This window comes from Haemaphysalis longicornis, unplaced genomic scaffold (assembly GCF_048455015.1).
Source record: "Haemaphysalis longicornis isolate Haplotype H1 unplaced genomic scaffold, Haemaphysalis longicornis Haplotype H1 scaffold_7, whole genome shotgun sequence".
NCBI classification, from domain to species: domain Eukaryota; kingdom Metazoa; phylum Arthropoda; class Arachnida; order Ixodida; family Ixodidae; genus Haemaphysalis; species Haemaphysalis longicornis.
The window spans coordinates 12,499,962-12,519,882 of record NW_027526422.1 but is presented as its reverse complement, the minus strand read 5'-3'; the positions used below and the strand labels follow the sequence as shown (position 1 = coordinate 12,519,882).

The following is a 19,921-nucleotide window of genomic DNA, read 5'->3' as shown; positions in this document are numbered from 1 at the left end:
TTATGCGGTCGCATTGTTTGCAACTTAACATGTCACGCTATATCCAGCCAAGTGTTTAAAAAGATTGGCGGAACTTTGTCCGGTACCGGTTCTCCTAGCGGCCGCCACATCGAGCTACACACATTCAGGGCATACAAACGCCCCCTACCCCTAAATATTATCCCTGTCAAGAATCTTGTTCCCAAAACCTCCCCAGCCACCCGTTCCTTTCACATAAAAGCCACGGAAGCAGGTGAACATTCCCGAGACTGATTCGCAGTTAGTGAAGAAACCCCGATTTCTTTACTCTTTCATGCTGCACACAGCCGTTCCACTGCAAGTGCTTCAACATCTAGGCTAAGGAATACAACTTCCTAATGCAGACAGGGACAAGCAGCCGCAAATTCTTAAGTGTCTGAGGCGACCGGATCCGTCTAGTGTGCTGCTCGCTTCTGCAAATGGCACCGGAGACACGCCCACCGAGCTATCGGCGCTCTCTTCCGAGCTGGTGAGCCTTGCCTGAAGAAGTACTTCTACTGCGAGCGTTATCTTGCTGCTGCAGGCGATGGCAACTCAGATAGGCGCTGTCGCATCCGAGTTAAGACAACTGGGAGTGGAAAACGTGTCTTTGCGCGTAGAAATACGTGACTTGCGGGAGTGTGTGGTGGGCTCGACGGATGTTCCTCCCTTGCGCCTTGTCGACCATGCCCCATTACAGAACTTTGCTGACATCCTCGCTATGCCCAAGCCTTCCGATTGTCAGCGCCTACCACGAGCGATCAAGGAGAACGCTGCGACCCTCCAGTAAACCGGTGAGCCAGTCCCGAATTAAGACCGCCGGCTACAATTGGTACGGCAAAGAATTGCCAACTCAAGGTCGTGCCTAAAGAACTGGCCGCAACAGGCCTTTTCGTTTCTCGCCTCGCTCCTCATACTAGTGCGTCTGACGTGCGAGAGCTTCTGACGGAGTTCATAGGTGACAAGACAGTAACATGCACTAGACTAAAAACTACACTGTAAAAAATATCTGTAAATTTACAGAGTTTTTACATACAATGTCTGTTGCCGTACAGAAGTTTTCTGTGATGGTTAGTAAACAGAAACCTGTTAACAAAAAAAACACAGATTTTCTGTTATTTCCTCGTCTTGACCAATAACAGGCATGAAATCGTGAAAATATTCTACTATTCATTTGCATAAAATAGAATATAATATGAATAATTTTTTTAATGTTTAACAAGAATTTATTTAACCGTCGAACAGCGCCCGGCCGGCGTCATTTTGTTGCGGTCCGGCAATATTGAAATGCGGCCCTTTGCAAATGGCCGCCGTGTAGGTACCAGCACAACGATACAGCGGCGGGCTTCTTTCTTCAATTTTTCATCTTCCCAGGGTGAGTACTAAATTTTCACTACGTCGTGTGGATGCTGCGCCTAGTTCCTATTTATGCCTCACTTTTTCGTGCCTGCACTGCTGTTTGTTGGCTTGTTGGATGGAAATAGATTGTTATGAAGTGCTCGCCCCGTAGCCTAACGATACGTCGCCTCGTGGGAGGAGAGCGTTGTGCCGTGCCTACATAGTGACGCTCGCATTAATGAGTTTTTTCTTTTTTATTATTAGTGATTAGTATTTAACACTGACTGGCTACTCAGTGAGCGGGAGCAGTTTGGCCGTTTGGGAAAAAATCAAGGTTGACTGCTCCCGCTGTGTACTGTGAAGCGGGTAGTGAAGAAATACAGTGAAGTGTATTTATTCACCCCCTTGCAATGTTGGTAGTCAGCTATATATATATATTTCTTGCCAGTGCGTCTGGATCGCCTCAGTAGCATACGAAAACGGAATGCAGCTATCAAACACCTGAGTCTAGCTTAACACTTGATTTCAAACAACTGGCAGCTATTATTACAGCTTGATGCCATACATAAAACCTGCAAACGATATTGTTTTGTTGGTGCACATGTATTTTATATGCGGAACGTATGCTATTCTTGTTGCATGGTTATTGCAGCCATCAATCCGGACATGGGAGCAAAGGTGGAGAAGTCAAAGCAACAGCAGCATTTCCTGTTTCCAAAGGTGCACCCCTGATCACTCTGGTAGAAGTCCACGAAATCTACTAGGCCCCCCTCTGCAATTTCCCTGAGCAGCAGTGAAGATGTCTGATGGAAGCGCCTTGCACCAAACGTGCCGCATCCTTGGTTACTTTGCTATGTATGAATTGACATTGAAATGTTCTCTGCTTTTTTGTGATTTCATTAATGTAGAAAAGATGTTTTGTTCCTAGTCTCACAACACTTCCTCCTCATTTTTCATTACCGTGGTATTTGCGTTATGTTGCATCTTTCTGCATCCAGAAAGCAGGAAAAATGTCTGATTTTATTTTATTAATGTTCTTTTTTTGGAAGTAGAAAAAAATGTGTTCCTAGTCCTATCGGAGCTCTCACCGTAGTAGTATTGTACTGTAGTAATACGAGGTGTGAACATTTTGTAGCTTAATGTCACTGTAGGAAAGGTGTCCCCAGTTTAATGTCACTGATTACGTTCTGTAAACAGTTTGTTTTGCCTCAGTGGCGTGTTTGTGGGCATTACTGAAAGTTGAAAAAAAGGTGATCTAGCTTCCTAGTCTAACAACCCCTCTGTCACTGAAAGTCTCCTTTACTTCACTGTGCCACGATATCATGAATTGTGATTTTGTTTTCATACTCATAGATCCTCATATTTGAGATTGTTGATACGTTGTTTGTAACTGAGTTTATTCTTGGTAGCAACAGCCTTAAGTTTGGCAGAAAAATAAATAATATCAATCATACTTTCACCCTGCTTTCTTGTATGCCTGAGTGGTCACTTTCTGCTATGCACTGTACACCAGTAATTGTGTTGGCAGTTTCAAACAATATGATACAGGGTGATGTTTTATTTTCAAAGCACGATTGTTCTCACCCATGAAGCATAAAGCGGCGGATTCAACTGCAGTACATTCAAGATGTGAAAAGTAACAAGAAATGTATTTTATGATGGACCATAACCGAAATTGTGTCAAGGTGCTGAATACTTTTGCTTTGACTTATTTTGGCAGAGATTGACGTCAAAATAAGTCAGAGCAAAACTATTTACCCTAACCTGTTAAATGAGCAAAACAATTTACCCAGAAACGTGAAACTACATTATTATAATTTTGTTAAGAAAAATTGATGTATGCACAACACAAATAGTCTATAAAAAAGCTGCCAGTGAAAAACAGGAGGTTCACAGATTTTCTGTAAAGGAAAACAGAACCTTAAAAAACAGAAAAATTTTATGAAAAAGCAGGAAACTAAAAACCGAAAACAGGCAATTGACATAAATTTTCTGTAGCGAGAAACAGAAAATGCTTGTAAAATAACAGAAACATGAAAAACCGAAAACAGGGAATTGACATAATTTCTCTGTAGTGAGAAACAGAAAGTGCTTGTAAAATAACAGAAACATGAAAAACAGAAAACATAACTTTACAGAAAATTTCTGGCAGGACAGCTGCCAGAAAATTTCTGTTTTTTCGAGCAAAAATTTTTTACAGTGTACAAATACCGCACGCACAGCTCTTTCGACGTTGCCCTGGGCAGGGAACTTCTTGGGATCGTTAGCAAGTCTGAAGTGTGGCATTGGCTGAGCGTTCCGCCCTTTTACGGACGTTTGTCACCTTCAAGTCATTTCGAACAGCCTGATATCCCCCCAAAAGCCTCAGGGCGGATCACGGAAAGTTGGGCTGTATTACCAAAATGTCAGACGACTTCGAACGAAAAGAGAAGAGTTCTTTAGGAATAATTACGACTCTGAATACATCATATGTTTGACTGAAACTTCGCTTAACAATTCCAATATGAACAAGTCCTATCTTCTCAAGCGAATATTCCGTCTTCCGACCCCTACTGTGCGGCCAAAGCTAGCTTTTTGGCGGAGCCCTGTATTTAGCCGATGCAATTGTGCGGTTCAGTTACACCTGCAGCATCAAACGAATGCTTTCGAAGTGGTAGGACAAAGCTTGCTACTACCACACAGGCCCGCCGTCAACCGATCTATTGTGGTTGTTGTTGAGTGAGTGAGTGAAAAGCATTTTATTGAGTTGTTGATGAGGGTGATGGTGATGGGTAATGACCTCTCCTTTAGATAGCAGTGACGGCATGCACCATCTCGCCTATGTAGGCCAATTACCTATTCCAGCTTATATTTCCCTTTAACCTTCGACTAGCATTTCGATTTCGTTTTGTCCTGAGTGATGCTGGCGCGACGGCTGCTTTTCTGATGGGAGCGAAAAGCGAGAACACCCGTGTGTTAGAGATTTCGGCGCACGTTAAAGATCCCCAGGTGGTCAAAATTAATCCGGAGCCATCCACTACGGTGCGCCTCATCGCCCGTGTTGCGTCGATGCGTTAAAGCCCACAATCAATCAACCCTTGATCGACTCCTTCTCTGCTTTTTTCCGCCAATGCTCTAATCGATTTTTCCTAATATCCAGTGCAGACCCCAGTCAATGCTTCCCTCAACGGGGAAGCCCAGTGAACCCCCCCCCCCCCCCCCCTCCTCCATCCTCCAAAAAAAGTGCTCCCCCACACTTCTAGCCGGCTGGATAGTCTGGCATTCTATTATATCTGGTTGATTGTTTCGTTATCTCTTCCACAGCCTACGCATGCCTCATCCTGGGGCGAATATTTCTCATATAGGTTCTTGTCCTCAAGCCAGTTCGAGCTTCCCTTAAGTGTTATCGTAAAAGTTCTCGTTTGTACTTTATTAATTTCGTTCTTTATAGACTCCCAGTGATCCTTTCTTTTCTATCCTTTCCGCCAACATAAGCGTATATCTGTTTCCTTCACTTTCTTTATAACTGCCCCAGATTGACCGTTTGCCTCCGTAATTTTATAGTCAATCGCCTGCTTTACGGCTTCTTATATGGCATTGACACTTCTAAGGCACACGTACCCGTGCATTCTATAGTTTCCCACTTATCATCTAAATTTGTAGGCCTCTATTCAAAACGTATTTTGCTTTGCGCTTCCCTGGCTTCAATAGAAGCCCAGCCGGTATTACAAAACACTTCGTCATTCGTTGTCTTGCTGTGAGCTCCCAGTGCTAACCGGCCGATTGCCTTCTGAATAACTTCCAGTACCGACATTATGACTGAATTTACGCATAGTACGTCATTCGAAAACGTGAGCACATATTACAGCTTTCTAAAGTACTACCTCTAACTTATATACCCCAAAGTGCTGGATTTTTCATTATCACTGCCTTTTGCCTTTTCAGTTTGAGGCGTTCTTCACGGACATTTAGGTAGCATTTTCTGTAGTTTATAGCCAGATACCCAAGTATTTATACTGCTTCCCTAACCTGCCCCAGCGCCTCCAGTGGCGAAGTCTCGCGGGAAGTCCGAGGATAAGGGAAAGGGGCGGTCTCTTCAAAAGAAGCCCGCGCGGCGCGTGGTTGTCTCACGGTGACAGGAGCCAGGCCCCCACACACTCGGCGCTTGGTTGCGTCGGTATTCCATCGGAAAGCCAACGTGATCTATGCTGTGCTCTTTAATGCCTCGCTCCAGTGTTATCGTTAAGCCTGCGATTAGCTTGCATGCATTATCTTCATCACACGGGCGATAAACGCTGCCCGGAATTTTGAACCCTGTCCCCTTCTGCGTTCTTCGTCTCTCTAAACAATGTACCCGCCGCACTCAGCACACCCACGGCATGTTTTCTGGGCGTGGGGAAGGTTGGGAATAAGGAGTGTGAGTACCGGTAAACTAAAGCGCACGCTTCGATACAAATGGGGAGCTTTTATCTGGGTGTGGCACAGTCTTCTGCAAACGAAGGAATAGATAATGGCACGGGAAGGACACAACAGTGACGCCGGCAATGTGATCAAAACCACAGGAAGGATTTTGGTTTCCTAAGTGAGTGGCACTCCTTTCGAGTCCTTCAAGGACCCCCCTGGTAAGATGCTCCATTAACAGCTTATTCTGCGAACACAAGTTCCTTGTAGGCAATTCCCTGGTTTTCAAAACGCAAAAACAACTTGGGAACAATTTCATTTTTGATTTGCATATTCCGATTCCTGAAACAGGCAGAGTTAAAGCCTGTCACTCTTAAATTTGGCACTTCGTCTCGAGTTCATCGAGGCCAACACTCGCAGAAACAAAACAATCGCTCATCTCACCGAAGCCTTTAATCAAGTCTCCCATACGCTCCGCTGCATCTTTAGCGGACACCTATGAGGGAATAGGAACTTACCCGACTAATTCGTGCGCTACTCATCTTGAGAATCACCTATGCTATTAACCTTAGACTAGCCTAAGGTTACGTGAATCCGCAAAGCACTCGATCAAGCAAACTCTTAACCTCCCCATGTTCACACCCATCAATCGCCCTCTGAGTCTTGTATTTCTGAGCGGATTAAAGGACATCCCTAGCGCTGCCATCTCCGACTTCTTAAAGATCTTAGCATCACCGTTCCCTAAACTATAGCAGTAAACCTCTTTCTCACCCCTGGCAGCAAGTTAAAGTTCGGCATTTGTCCTAGAATATGCATCCCGAACTTAATTCAGGCTGAAATCTGGCTCGTAGCCTAGCGCACCAAATATGGCAAACGACACAGCAAGTCCTCAACCCCCCCCCCCCCCCCCCCCCCCTTCCCTCGCCTTTTGCACCACCTGGCAGCTGTCACTACCAAAGATCAGATCATCACTTGCGTCCCAATTAAAGGAACACCAGCAAGGAACACCAGGCCACCACTTAAGGAACCCACTTAAAGGAACACCAGGCAACCAGCGAGTCGGTTTCAAACGAAAGCCTGACTTTGACTTTTGATTCTGTGCCGAAAGTTGCCCTAATTGTTGAGAAATCGCTAACGAAACGACGAATTTTCCTTCGTCATTTCCCTCGCAGCGATTACATGACGCAAACAGTGGCTGTTGCAGCCTCTGTTTGCACCCCGCCTCCCTTACTCCCCACGTACTTTGCTGCACCGGGCCTCCAAGTAAAATGTTTCTTCGTGGAACACGCTTTGTTGAAGAAAAAAAAAATTCACGCATTTCCACGAAGTGAATCATGACGAGTGGGCGAAGCAGTGGGGATCGTTCTTACCGTAAATCACCCGTGGCATTGCCCACTGGCGCATGTAAACGAGTGACAACGCGTTTGTACAGTATATACGATTCCAATTCGATACAATTCAATTTAATCCCAACTAAACCAATCAAATCCAATACAATGCTCCTCGCGCATGCGCAACACTGTACGCGGACGCCAAGCCCCGGACAAAGCGAGGTCCTAAGGTGCTTCGTCCCTAAAACATTGTCCTTCTCAGGCCGCGCGAATGTTGGTCGACCCAGCCGCTCGTGCCAGCTCTCACACGCCTTCTCGCATTGCGGCACCGTCCCAAGTGTGGACGAGTGGTGCCATCTACTGGCAGCCAGGGAAGACGTTGCGGACACTAGAAAATAGTGAAAATCAGCATTTTCGTGCTTTTTAGAGCAGCAGAAACATGCAGAGGGTCAAAATAAAAGTAAATATACGCCCCCAGTACTGTACAAAGATCGCACAAGTATCTGGCCGAGTATATCACCAGGTAGTGCATCGAAACCGAAACGAACTAGCTGGCGTTTGGGGTCGCCGCGTGATCTGTCGGCTGGCTCCCATCATATTGTTTTTAGCTTTCTTGTTCTACAACGTTCAAACATGACTCTACACAAACTTTCAGCTATGATTTTATCAACATCTGAAGGCGCATTGCTAAAATATTTCTCACGCAATTTAAAAAAGAACCTTTCCGGTCTGAGTTGTGTGTTATAGTCAGTGACGGCGACACTGTCATCACGCTTTCGCTATTTTCTGTGGGATGACGGGGCTGAAGGGATTGGGTGGGGGGTGGCGCGGTAATGGTGGGTGATGTCGTGGATTGTGGCCAGGGGCGGTGTGTCCAAAGCGTCTTCAAGAGCCTGGGAAGACAGGGCGCAAGCTTGCTGGTGAATATATATATGGTTACCCGTCGGTGTCGTGAATGACGACGACGACGACGAGGGGCGTTTTTGGTGCTCGGGAAGGAAGACGAGGACCACATCAGATTCCGGCTTGCTTTGCTATCTACAGTAAATACTGGGAGTAGTGTGAATACATTGTGTTCCCTCTTCTATCCTCGTAACAATATTTTCAAACACGAAGAAATCACTGTCCGCAGAACCCACACCAACACTTTCTCTTACACCACACGTGTACTCCGCCTATATCCAACAGAAGACTAAGGCGTTGTGCTGCCGAACACAAGGACGCGGGTTCGATTCCTGGCCGTGGCGGCAGCTTTTCTGATGGAGGCGAAAAGCAAAAATTCCCGTGTGTTCGAGATTTCGATGCACGTTAAAGATCCCCAGGTGGTCGAAATTAATCCGGAGCCCTCCGCTATGGCGCGCCCCCTCGCCTGCATTGCGTCGGCGCGTTAAACCTTACAATCAATCAATATATCCAACGGAATACCCTGCAGAATGCACATGATTAGTGCGCAGCACTTTGGTGGCCACTACTGTGGTTTGGCGGCGGCGACGGCAACGACAGTGTAACCATGCGAACGATGGGAAGACCGAAGACTGAAAGAAAACGGAGGACAGTGTCGCGAAGTTGTTATGGGGAGGGCGGTTTGCCGAGGCTTCGCGAGACACTCCTCCTAAAGTGTGAGGGGGCGGGCAGTTTCCGAACCCGCGCCAGACACGTGTCTGAAAACCACCCTCTTAGTCTAGTGGCACTCGGGAAAGGAAACGCAAAACCAGGCATTAATGAATGCAAGCGTCTTGTTCTTTCAAGTTCACAAAATGCACACAAGCCCAGCATCCGCTGCGTGCCACCTGTTAAAAAAAAAAAAAAAAAAAAAAAAAAAACGTTGCTGCACGTGGCTATAAAAACTTTATAGTAACGTTGCTGTGTGCTGCAGGTTCATTGGTCCTTTGGGTCCCTCGCGGTCGTCCACGTTGCGTGGCCCATACGAACCATGTGACATTTGCGCGGGAGGTTCAAACACCATTTGCAACAACATGCTCGGCGGCGCCGACGCGCTGCGCGATAACGGCAGAGTAGCGCGCGCGGCCGTGCGTTCGCTGATCACGCGATCACTTCCTGAGACATAGCAGCTATGCGCCTTGACCGAGAAGACTGCAGTTCACACTGAACACAAATTTCCCATTAGGAAATATCATAATCGTCAGGCTTTTTTTCTCTCAATCAAACACCCCGACCAATATGATCAACGAGTGTGCTCGCAACCTAGCCCTCCCACCTAAGTTCCTCCTCTTCTTCCCGAGATAAGCAAATTAATGAATATGACTAGAATGGCCCTGTCCTGGGCTGGTTTAGAGAAAACAGACCGTCAAGTTATCACTTGGGCTGCTGGACTAAGGAACCGCATCCACATTTCTTCTAAATAAACTTCTAAATTGTATATTTCTTGAAAGTCACGACTCCACTTCAGAATTCTTACTCATTCTCAAGTTTGTATAGGATACGGCTACACATTTATAGCTGTGACATTAGCATTCCAATCAATCGTGAGGTTGTTTGGAACCATCTTGGCGCACACAATTTTTAATTTACAAGAAGAATGCTCGGGTAAAATCTTGATGGATCGTAAATCCTTTCAAACGTTATTCGCTAGCCATCTTCCTCAACGTCAATCAATGCCCTGAAATCCCAAGAGCCATCACCCTTTTCATGTTGTCCTCTCTTTAATTTTAACAGGTCGGAACTTTGCTCCCGCCCGTGGCTTCCCTTTCAGTTGTTCTTCCCGGCCCTCCAAATGGGCGCGGTTCCATCTGAACACTTGTGCGTACTGAACATATATGGTGTCTGTTAGCCTTGTGTAACGTTGCTTACGTAACAGTGGAGGATTCGCCGAACATTGCACAAAATTTGTTCGGGCAACTTGAATTCTTCGAGTTTTTCCGGTTCACTTGCTGAACAGATCACACCGACAAAACATCACATCCCGAGCACTCAACAGCCATGGAGCAGCTATAGTTCAAAATTCACATGCAGAGTGCACGGCAGGGGTAACTGCCGGGTAGTGTACCCTATGGCCAGCCCGATGACATTTCGGGGCCACTGAAACTTTTCTGTGAGCAAAGTGCAACGTGTCTGCATTTAATACAGAAGCAGGACGCCGTGGCTTATGATTAAAAAAAATGGCGGCTTAACAAACACCCCTGCGCAAAGATTATGCATCACTCAGGCTGCTCCCGAACTTCATTGGTTGTTCCGTAATAGGCTCGTACACTCTTCACAAAAAAATTTCAGGCGACCACGCTTAAACTGTTAGCAAATATGCGCACACCACACAACGACTGACAGGTTCGTGGAGAATGGTTTAATCTGTCCTCCGCTTTTGCGTAAATTGCGACGAGTCCCAACTGCATGTTGAGCTGACTTCCGCGGACATCTCATAGCAAGACTTGATGAAGCTGGGCCAGACAGCCAAATAAAGCCAGGGGTGAATGCTCCGCCATGGGCGCCCAACGCTCGCTTATTAAAAAGTTTATTCAATCAATCAAACCTCGGTCGACCCTTTCTTTGACTGTTTGAACCCACCCAAGCGAGGTATACACTGGCGCCATCGCACCGCGTCGCTTTGAATGCAGGCGGAATCATATCGAGGAGCATTCGCTGGGTTCCCGAGATCAATATGCCCATCAAGTGACGCATGCTCTTTTCCTGTGCGGCCACCGGTGCGGTCCTTCTGGTCTCCGTTCACACAGCGCTCGCGTTGCTGGACCCTGACGTAAGAGGCTGCCCCCTTCCTTGTCGCGCATGCACAGCACCGCGTGCAGTGTACACCAGCAGCCGATATGAATACGGTGTGGGAGCTGCAGCGGCCGACCCCGAGCGCGGGGGACCTGGGACCGAACCCGTTTCGGATGGCTGGCGACGATGATGCGTCCCGCAATTGCGCCTGCTCTTCTTCGGCCGGCCGGCGGCAGAAGACGTCCCGATTTGGGCCGCCGGTGCGGCCACTTGTCAGGGCCGCGTGATGCATCGGCAGCGCTCTTTGAAAACTCACTTTCGCGCGCGCGGCGCCTTTGTGCGGGCCGCCGCCTCTGTGGGCGCCGCCGACGATGCCTCGATCCGTTCCGAATGAGCAGCGGCCCACAATGGACTCTTTGAAGGCGCCCGCCGCCGCCGCCGCCGCCGACCAGGCCGCTGGCTGTCGCGCGCGCGAGCAGCGCGGCCCAGGAGGCTCGTCTTGTGTTGCCGCACGCAACGCGGCGTCCGCTCCAGCTCGCACCCTTTGCCTGCTGCTGCTGCTGGGGTGCCTGTCGCCGCCTCCCTTCTCCACCCTGGAGGAGAAGCCCGGAGTCTGACCTTGCACCGCCATTCCGCGGCTATCACCTTCGGTGTGAGCACGGACCGACGCCAGCACGCGTGCCCTCTCAACCTGTCCCGGCACGCGACCAAGCTGTTGTCTTAGGTTCCGAGAAACCAGCGTCGTATTTCGCTAAGCTGGGTTATTCACGTGGAATTTCCGCTTGTCTGTGACCCCAACTTGCCAATCCACAATACTGGAATACCCACTCAAAGGTATTTGGCCAGTGCCGGTTCATCAAATCCCATTGGTGCGACCTGAACGTATACGTATACCTCTACGCACTTGCTTTCGCACGTCACACACGTACGCGAGCAGTCTTTAGTGCACTTGGAGCTTTGGGAGAAACGTGGGGCGAACTTTTCTCCACCACCTTTTCCCTTTCAATCCGCCTGCGAATCCTGGACCACGGCATTTTTTAGGGGCGAAGCTCCTAAAGACATGGGTCTGTCCATCCCTTGTGTCTCGTGGTACGTGACCGCCGCATGCTTTCGGAGATGTCGCAAAGTGGGCCGCGTTGCACGCGCAAGAACCGGCTGCAACCGGCAGCGCAAACTCGGCACCGGGAGCGCGAGCTTGTCTGTGTTCGCCAACGGAGGCGCGAGCGCACGTGCACTGCGAGGGGGAGATCACGCAAGAGATCACGCCACGAACGCAGGCAGTCGTTCTCGGAGATCGAACGAGACGCAAGGACCTTTGCTCGTTTCCTCTCGTCTTGTTCGGGCACAAGTTCGCCCTAAATAAAAGTTCTTTCTTTACCGTTGTGTCCCATCCTACGTGACAAATTGTGGTGGAGGTGCGGGGTAGTCCTCGATGGCGCGGGGTCTTTCACCAGGTCTGGGCCTGGGAGCATTGACTCCGAAAATAAAAGTTGATTTGTACAATGTACGCACACAGTCTTACGTCTTTCTTAATGATGTAATGGGCGAACTTTCACGGGAGAGTTACGGTTACCGATGATCTCCCCCTCTCTCGAGCTTCGCCCCACTTATCATCATTCATTCCGTGGATATGGCGTGATTTTTTTTTTTCAAGGGCGAATTTTTTTGCAAAGGCTGCTGTGTAAATTCAAATTCAAATTTTTCCTTGTAGTAACTCTCCCCACCTTCAGGGCTCACAAATTTCTCTACATAATTAACGTGTAAAACTGGGCGTGTTGGTATACGTAATCTAGGCAAAACAGCCCAAAATAAGACAAGGAGAGAGAAAGATACACGACAGGGACTGCGCTGAACTATCAACTGGTTTTATTTTGAAAAAGAGACTAAATATATAGCCGTCCAATCTAAGGTTTATCTGCGCATGCTTAGAAAATTTCTTTCTTTCTCAGCAGGGTGATAGAAGCCATGCTGACGCATGCCTCACCAAGCGTTATATAGGATCCGTTCTGATTCGATAATTTCACGTGAGAGCCGTGATTTGTATTTTCCAATGACGGAAGTGTGTTGTAATTCTGGCAAACAGTCCTTGCAATTCAAACAGTGGCTTTCCAGGAAGCCCTCAGCATCTTTCACCTCCCGCGCATTCTTTACATTGTTCGCGTGCTCCCTTAGCATATATCGTTGACGCATCTCCCAGTTTGGCCAACGTGCACTTTTCCGCACGCTAAAGGAATTTGACAGACTACCCCTTCTTCTGCACATTCAACAAAAGGTCGCCGATGATTTGTGCCGCAGCCTACGCATGCAAATTTTCTACGCATGCGCAGATAAACCTTAGGTTGGACGGCTATATATTCCATCGCTCTTTCAAAATAAAGCCAGTTGATAGTTCAGCGCAGTCCCTGCGGTGTATCTTTCTCTCTCATTGTCTTTTTTTTACACTGTTTTGCCTAGATTCTCTATATAATTAACCAGGTTTCGTGAAAGAAGTGGACAGTTGCTCCCTGCGCCATGTTCCCCAAAAGATATACGCGACGACCTACCTACGTCCCCAACAGGGTCCCTCGTTTTGCTATGGGCTCCATTTCGACGTGGTGGTACAGCAGAAAGAACTGTTGCCACGATTCGATGCTATGCTTACCGCGTAGTACGTCCCGCCCTGAGGCGTGACCTATGCAATCACTCGCGGAGCCTCATCACCTGAACGTTCCCGCCGCTGCAGCCTGCCCGGTTTGTTCGTGTCGTCCGTTTAAAAACCCCAACTCGTCATACACAGGTGCTTCTTGCTCTGTACCCGGCACCGACCACTACGATATTTCTGTCGTGGGCTATGCGCCCTAGGTTGACCCGTGCAACTGAGGCATTTTGTTTCGAAATGAGCCAAATCCACAAACCGAAACTAAGTCAGATAAAACTGCAGTGACAGAAAAAAACTCGGCAACTTTCCCCTAAAAAACAGGTCCCAAGAAAATGGATAATGCCCAGCAAACATGTACGCAGATCGTAGTTCGTATCGAAAATGAGCCACATTCTTCTGTTTCACGGATCAAAATGAGCGAAATCCATTACCACAATGGGAATTTGCTTTTGGATAGAAAATTCGGATTGTTCCGAGGGTGTTTTCAGATTTTTTTTCCTTTTCGTAAATGGCTTATAACGAATTCAGGCGGGAATTAGGAAATCGGCGAAAGAGTTGTCCCCATACGCTAGCGACAAAGTGAACGGAAGAAGAAGTGGACTAAATGAAACGGAGAGATGTGAAACAAAAATTTCATGTCGTATCCCTTGTCCCTACGGAGTAACTCTGGTTATATTTTTTTGCACCCACATTTACTATTTTAGCACCTAACTAAATATCCGCCACCCACAACCGCTGGCCAATATCCCCCTCCTTTATGCGGGCACGAAGAAGATGGTGTGAGCAGACTTCTGGTAAAGTGTTTTGGAAGTTCATTACAAGGCAATGAAGGGCTTGTTTACTTCGTGAGAGTCTTAAGGCGTGTCCAAAAATTATCTTGCGGGAGAATTCGAAAAGAGCTTCTAATGCTGCCGAGAGGACTCACCTTCTCTTCATGCGTAGTTCTACTGTTCTTGACGCTGTTACGATTGAGCCCGCCGTTGGGCTTCGTTTCAATACTCCTCGGCTGTGCGGCGAAGCCTCCACTACATGCGCCTTTCAAAGAAGCGCCACCGTGTCCGTGACTCATGTTTTCACGTCTCGACAAGCCCGGGTCAGACGCTTCGCTTTCGGCGCGTTTCAAACTTCGGCAGTTGCCGGCGAGGCGCGCCGAGATTTGCCCAAGGACACGGAAGCCCGCAGCGGAGTCCTCCTCTCTCCACTCTCTCGGGCTCAGCGTGCGCCGCTACTACCGACTGCTCACGAACTCTGGAAAGAGTGTTGTGTCTGTGACGTTCGTGGCGTGTGCACAATCTAGAGGGAATGCTTGTTTTGACCGTTGACGCTTTTGGGTATAAACACGACCCCGCATGCGCTATAACCCATTCCTGTTTGAGCAGTGAATCAATGCTGTCACTACATGTGCTCGAGTCCTGTAATGTAACTTGCCCGTCGGGGCGTTGTTCTTTGGCTTCGGCTCACCTCTCGCTATGAAGTAAACAGTTACGTTAGCCTACGGCTTCTGGACTTCTTCACGGCTGCAACAGCGGCTGGCCGCTCGCTTCACACCACGCTACCAAACGTATGTCGGAGGCGACGGCCGCTCGACTCGGGTCGGCCTTCCCGGTCCCAACAACGCCTAGCTGTCCATTAATGCCTTTTCCGCCAAAAATATGTTGAAAGGCAATTTAAATAAAATTTCCTTAAAAATGCCGCATAAACTTGTGTGTTTCAATTCAGTACGAGCCGAATCCGAACTCATCGTCCCAATATTGCTCAAATTAACCGCCTAATTGTTAATTATTTGTGACCATAAACTTCCCCTATATCTGACATGCAAAACATGTCATATAATGCCTTTGACAGCGTTGCATTTAGGTCCGGTAACAAACTTTTACTTTTTTTTTTTAATTCGCTTTATGTGGATTTGACTCAGTTCGAAGGGGGAAAAAACGCCATAACGGCTCCCGGACTTTGCACTATATGTGCCCGGCCGCTGATTCTGCCCCGTGGTGGCAACGGAGACGGAGAAAGACGAGGCGAAAATCGGGCGGGCTTCGTGATCTCCCCAATCGCTGCCTCTGACTGTGCTTCTAAATGCATGGATCCGTTTCTGACAACGTATAAGTGGCTGCGATTTTGACGACTGACTTCGGGCTGCGGTCTTTGCCAACAACTCCGAGAAAAAATTACGGGGATGCTTAGAAATTTCTAAGAATGGGAAGGCGCGCTAGCCTGTATATAGTTGGACTTTCCGTTGGTTCGCTGTTGAACATTATGCTGTGACTTTGCGGCCGCGCTAGAAACCGCTTGATCAGCCCTCTCGACAGCACCCTCCGGAGCCCGTTGCGCTCGCGTGCCGTCGCCAGGAGCTTCCTGTTGCCACCTCTCAAGGCGGCATATGCGGCAGTGGCTATACCTAGAACCACTAGATCATGTTTCAGAGTATCTGCACTCTTTTCTCTCATTTTTGGATGCCGCCGACAGCGGCTATTGGTCAAACCGCGTCACGTGGCATTTGTTTACCCCGGAATACCCCTGACGCAGACATTTCATACCCTCCTGCATCACCCCTTGCAGTGGTTTACAACAGCTTTGCTGGACATCCACTTTCGCGGGGCGGGATGGCGACCAATTGTTTAATCATATAGTTTTTCATACCGTAGTGCTTATCTTATCTCTTGTTTCAAGCTAGGCGTGCACATTTGTTCTTTCTGTCGTATTATATATGCTCCCGGAAATCTTCTTTGATAGGAAAAAGGGGCAACTTTTTTATCCCGAACCTGCACTGTTCCTGTTTGATCGACAACCATCCCGATGTATCCGGATATTTCTGGAACAGAGAGCTATCCGAGATAAATGCACGTATACAGCAAACACCACGGCATTTGATTCGGCGACGCTCCACTGTGTGCACCACTCTGTTGACTGTTTTTCGACGTTTTTGTTATCGCGGGAAACAAGTTCGGTCTAATAAACGTTATTTCTGCAAGTACCTTGCTTCGTCCTTCACTGCGTGACATCTGGTGGAGGTGCAGGGTAGCGTTCCCTGTACCTCTCGCAGACATACAGTTTATTCCGGGGTAATTTGGGTAAAGCCCGAGGTACAGCCGTTCACAGTAACCATATTCAAGTTCCGTAGAAGCCCACGTATTTACAGTAGACGGGAATTCTGAATCTCTGCAACTCCACTGTGAACTAATTAAATGAAACTCGGTGCAATGATTGAGTCGTCATAGTTGTAAATTGGACAGTTTTTTTTTGCAAGATATACACTGAATTGAGAGCTAGAAAGCTTGCGCGAGAAAGTGGGCTTTGCCTCAGAGCTAGCTCAACTGACGAACAACGCAAGAAAATGCCGGCTATCTTCGGCGTAAGAAAAGAAACGGACATTTATTATATCATAACATTTTCTTGCGGTCATATGTCTTGCAATGCTCACGATCCATTCGTTTTCCTTGATTCCTGAGAGTGACTATCAAGCGTGCCCTTCGCAAGGAATTGACGCGTTTTAAACGGTCGAGTTAAACGCGGGAAAAAAATAAGGGGGAGGGGGGTATGACATTATACGAAGTCGGGAGAATAACAAGAAGTACACATACTGTAAGAATCACGAGTTTACTTCGTCCCCGCACCAGTGGGCCGAACTTACATTTTTCTGTGCCACGTTTTCTCGCCGTACGCCGCCCTATTATGAGCTACTTGTTGAGGATGCTTCACTGCAAGCATGTTTGTAACGAAGAGAAGCCAGCTTTACGAAGGTTGACCTGCACTGTAAACGCAAACTAGCCGGAAATGGAGTTTTAATCAAGTAATGTGCCCTGAAAAGTACCTATAGCAAAAAATGTACTCCCTAGGCATGATCTAAAGAAGTGGACGAACCTCCATGGTAGTACCGTTGCCCATCCGGGTTGCAAAAGGGAGGATTTAGAACTACTTAACACCACTTGTGAGATGGCGTTCCGTTCCTTGTATACTACCACGTCCACAATAAACGCCCCATCTGAGGTAATCATCTCAAGCGGGCGGTCGCCATGTTAGTCTTCTGTTGTCTCCGTGCACCAGCACTTCAACCGTGGCCTAATGCTAATTAGAACGAGTGAGCAGGACGCGACGGTTGCACGCAGCTACAAAACCAATACCGTACGTATACCCGTATAGATGCTTCAACCAGCGCGATCACAGGCAGAGAGCGCGGCCGTGTTGTCTCAATCTGTTTATTTTGGCGATAGGTGTTGTCAAACTCTGCTGCTAACGAAGAGGCAGTTCTCGCCGTTGCAAACAATTGCAATGTTCATGTGCTTCGCTTGCTTGCGCATACATATTGGCCTCGAGGACATACCGTGGCGCCACCTACGAGTGACGTCACTTGTAGGACGCCGAATCGTGTTGTCGTCTGCTACAACACATTTCCCGTGCGTATGCGGAAGAGTGTTTTTTTTTTTTTTTTTGTGGCCACCGTCTAGCCCGCTCCTTGTGGATTTGATGCAAATTACCAAAAAATTTGTCTGTAAACCAAACAATTCGGGCAAGCAATCAGCGACTCGCTTGTTCCCGGCGACACCGCCGCGTTTAGGTAGTTGCTACCATCGCGACCCACAGCTCTTACATACGCAGCCAGCTAACGCCAAGGACGATGCAACTGTGCCGAGAAAAGTACGCTGTAAATTCATTATGAAGTACTGGTGACGGTACATGTGTGTGCAAGCAAACACCTTGTAACAGCGACGGAAACGCGTCGCTCATTTATCTCACCGCGCGAACTGCTCGTATTGCCTGGTAAATGAATGACGCGAGAACGGTGACCAGATTGCCTCGCCGCACATGCTTAAAAGTATTGTTACGGTCAGCAGTTTGGCTTAATCAGTGCCTATTTCCCCTACTATGTTTTTATAGTCATGCCCGTATTTGTTTAACGATCACTGCCGTAGCCTGTACTCTGCACGGTTGATGCTTACTTTTCGCGACTTGTCCGCAATGTATGAACGGTATGAAAGGGAGTTTTTAACACCTTCGAGCGGGTTCGGACAAGGCTATATTTAGTTTTCATTAGGTGTTCGGCGTGGTAATTTATAATTGCAGCGTGTTTTGTATGTTTACAGTAAGCCGGTATTTCTCAAGCATCAATTTCGAAACTCACGACTTCTCACAGAAGGCGAGGCTGCGTGCGAGGCGAAACACGTCGTTAATGATTTCGGGTAATGGGGATATTTAGAATAGGAGAACCGAGCGTTTGGGGCCCCCAAGAAGTTAGAGGAACCCAAACGCAACACGCGAGTGCGCGACGGGAGGGCCTTCGCCAACAGCTCGCAGCCGGCTTCGGATGCACGTAATCGTATGTTGGGAACTTGAGGCTTGGCGTCGCAGCAGATATTTCATCGCCGTTAGAATTGCGAGTGACAGTCCCTAACAGAACGTTTCACCGCGCTGGGAACTCTGTAAGCGCGGTGATTCCCGTTAAAGCGATCGACGATCAAGATACCTGCACGGCCTCGGTCGATTCTTGCGCGCATGCATAGCCATCCTTCGGCCGCTCGCCGCACCGTGCGTGAACGGGCCGGCGCTGCCGGGACCGACCTCCGCGGCCGGTCGGCGTAAATCGCGGCAGATATTTGAGCATCGCTTTGAAAACCACAGCTGATAACACTACCTATCAGAATTTTTCATCACACTAACATCCACTTGAAACAATCTGTGACTTCTTTTCCACGACTTGTGTGATTTTAAAAAGCGGCGACAAGTTGTTGCTGCTGCGACCTCGGTTCGAGCCGCACCGTCGGCTGTGCGGGCAGGCACGGCGGGTGCGTGTGCTTCTGCGAGCAGTTAACGCTTCACGATTTCCTGTTTTATACATTTCTTGCAAACAAGGCAAATCTAGAAACTTCACTGGGCGATCGTCGTAGTCCACATTGTTGATCGGGGAAACAAGGCGCTGCTTACGCTTCGGTCGCATGCGTAATACACCACCACGCTGATGGTGTTTGCGGATAATCTACCACAGTTGATACGGTTATACAGTCACAATTAGGTCGAACTGCGCTTGACGCACTGAGAATTAACTTCAAACGAAGGAAATTAACACGAAAATACTTTTAGAACGCGCTTCCTAAGCGAAGCGTCACGCGCTGCAAGCCAACTACGCAGCAAGATAGGAACGGTGATCCTACAAGTGACGTCAAAACGATCGCAGCGCCGGCCTCTCCAGTGGTGGGCCTCGCGGCCAATACGATTTAAATTCTCGTGCCAGCGCGCCAACGCACCCGACTGCAGCGACTCAACTTGCCCTGGCGGCACGACTGGCTGCCCGGATGTAAACAACCTCTGTGCTATCAACGCAGCGCGGCCGGTGACTCGGCGCAGCCGGAGCTTCAAGCCTCGCCTTGAGCCGTCGTTTTTTCTTATTTGTGAAGGACTAGTAGTGCCATTTGGTGGAAAGATTTTCATGTGCCCCTGTCATACGAGGAACGGCCGCAAACAGCATTTGGATACGGCGACAGGTGTGGACAGCTCGCTGGTAAGTGGTCTTTCATCAGTCGATGCGTTTGTCAAACGTTTGGATAGGGTTAACAGCGAAGTACCCGGG

The 19,921-nt window shown here is 48.3% G+C and overlaps 1 protein-coding gene across 2 annotated transcripts in view; it reads left to right on the top strand.

Annotated features, from left to right (window-relative positions):
- The first annotated feature begins 220 nt into the window (after positions 1–220).
- The window catches only part of LOC144144530 (uncharacterized), a 321,359-nt gene continuing 301,658 nt past the window's right edge, over positions 221–19,921 (top strand). The window contains exon 1 of one of the 2 annotated variants that reach the window (XM_077676021.1): positions 221–791. The gene's annotated coding sequence lies outside the window, so the exon portion shown is untranslated. The remainder of the gene's footprint in view (positions 792–19,921) is intronic. The other variant, XM_077676025.1, reaches the window with a different exon arrangement.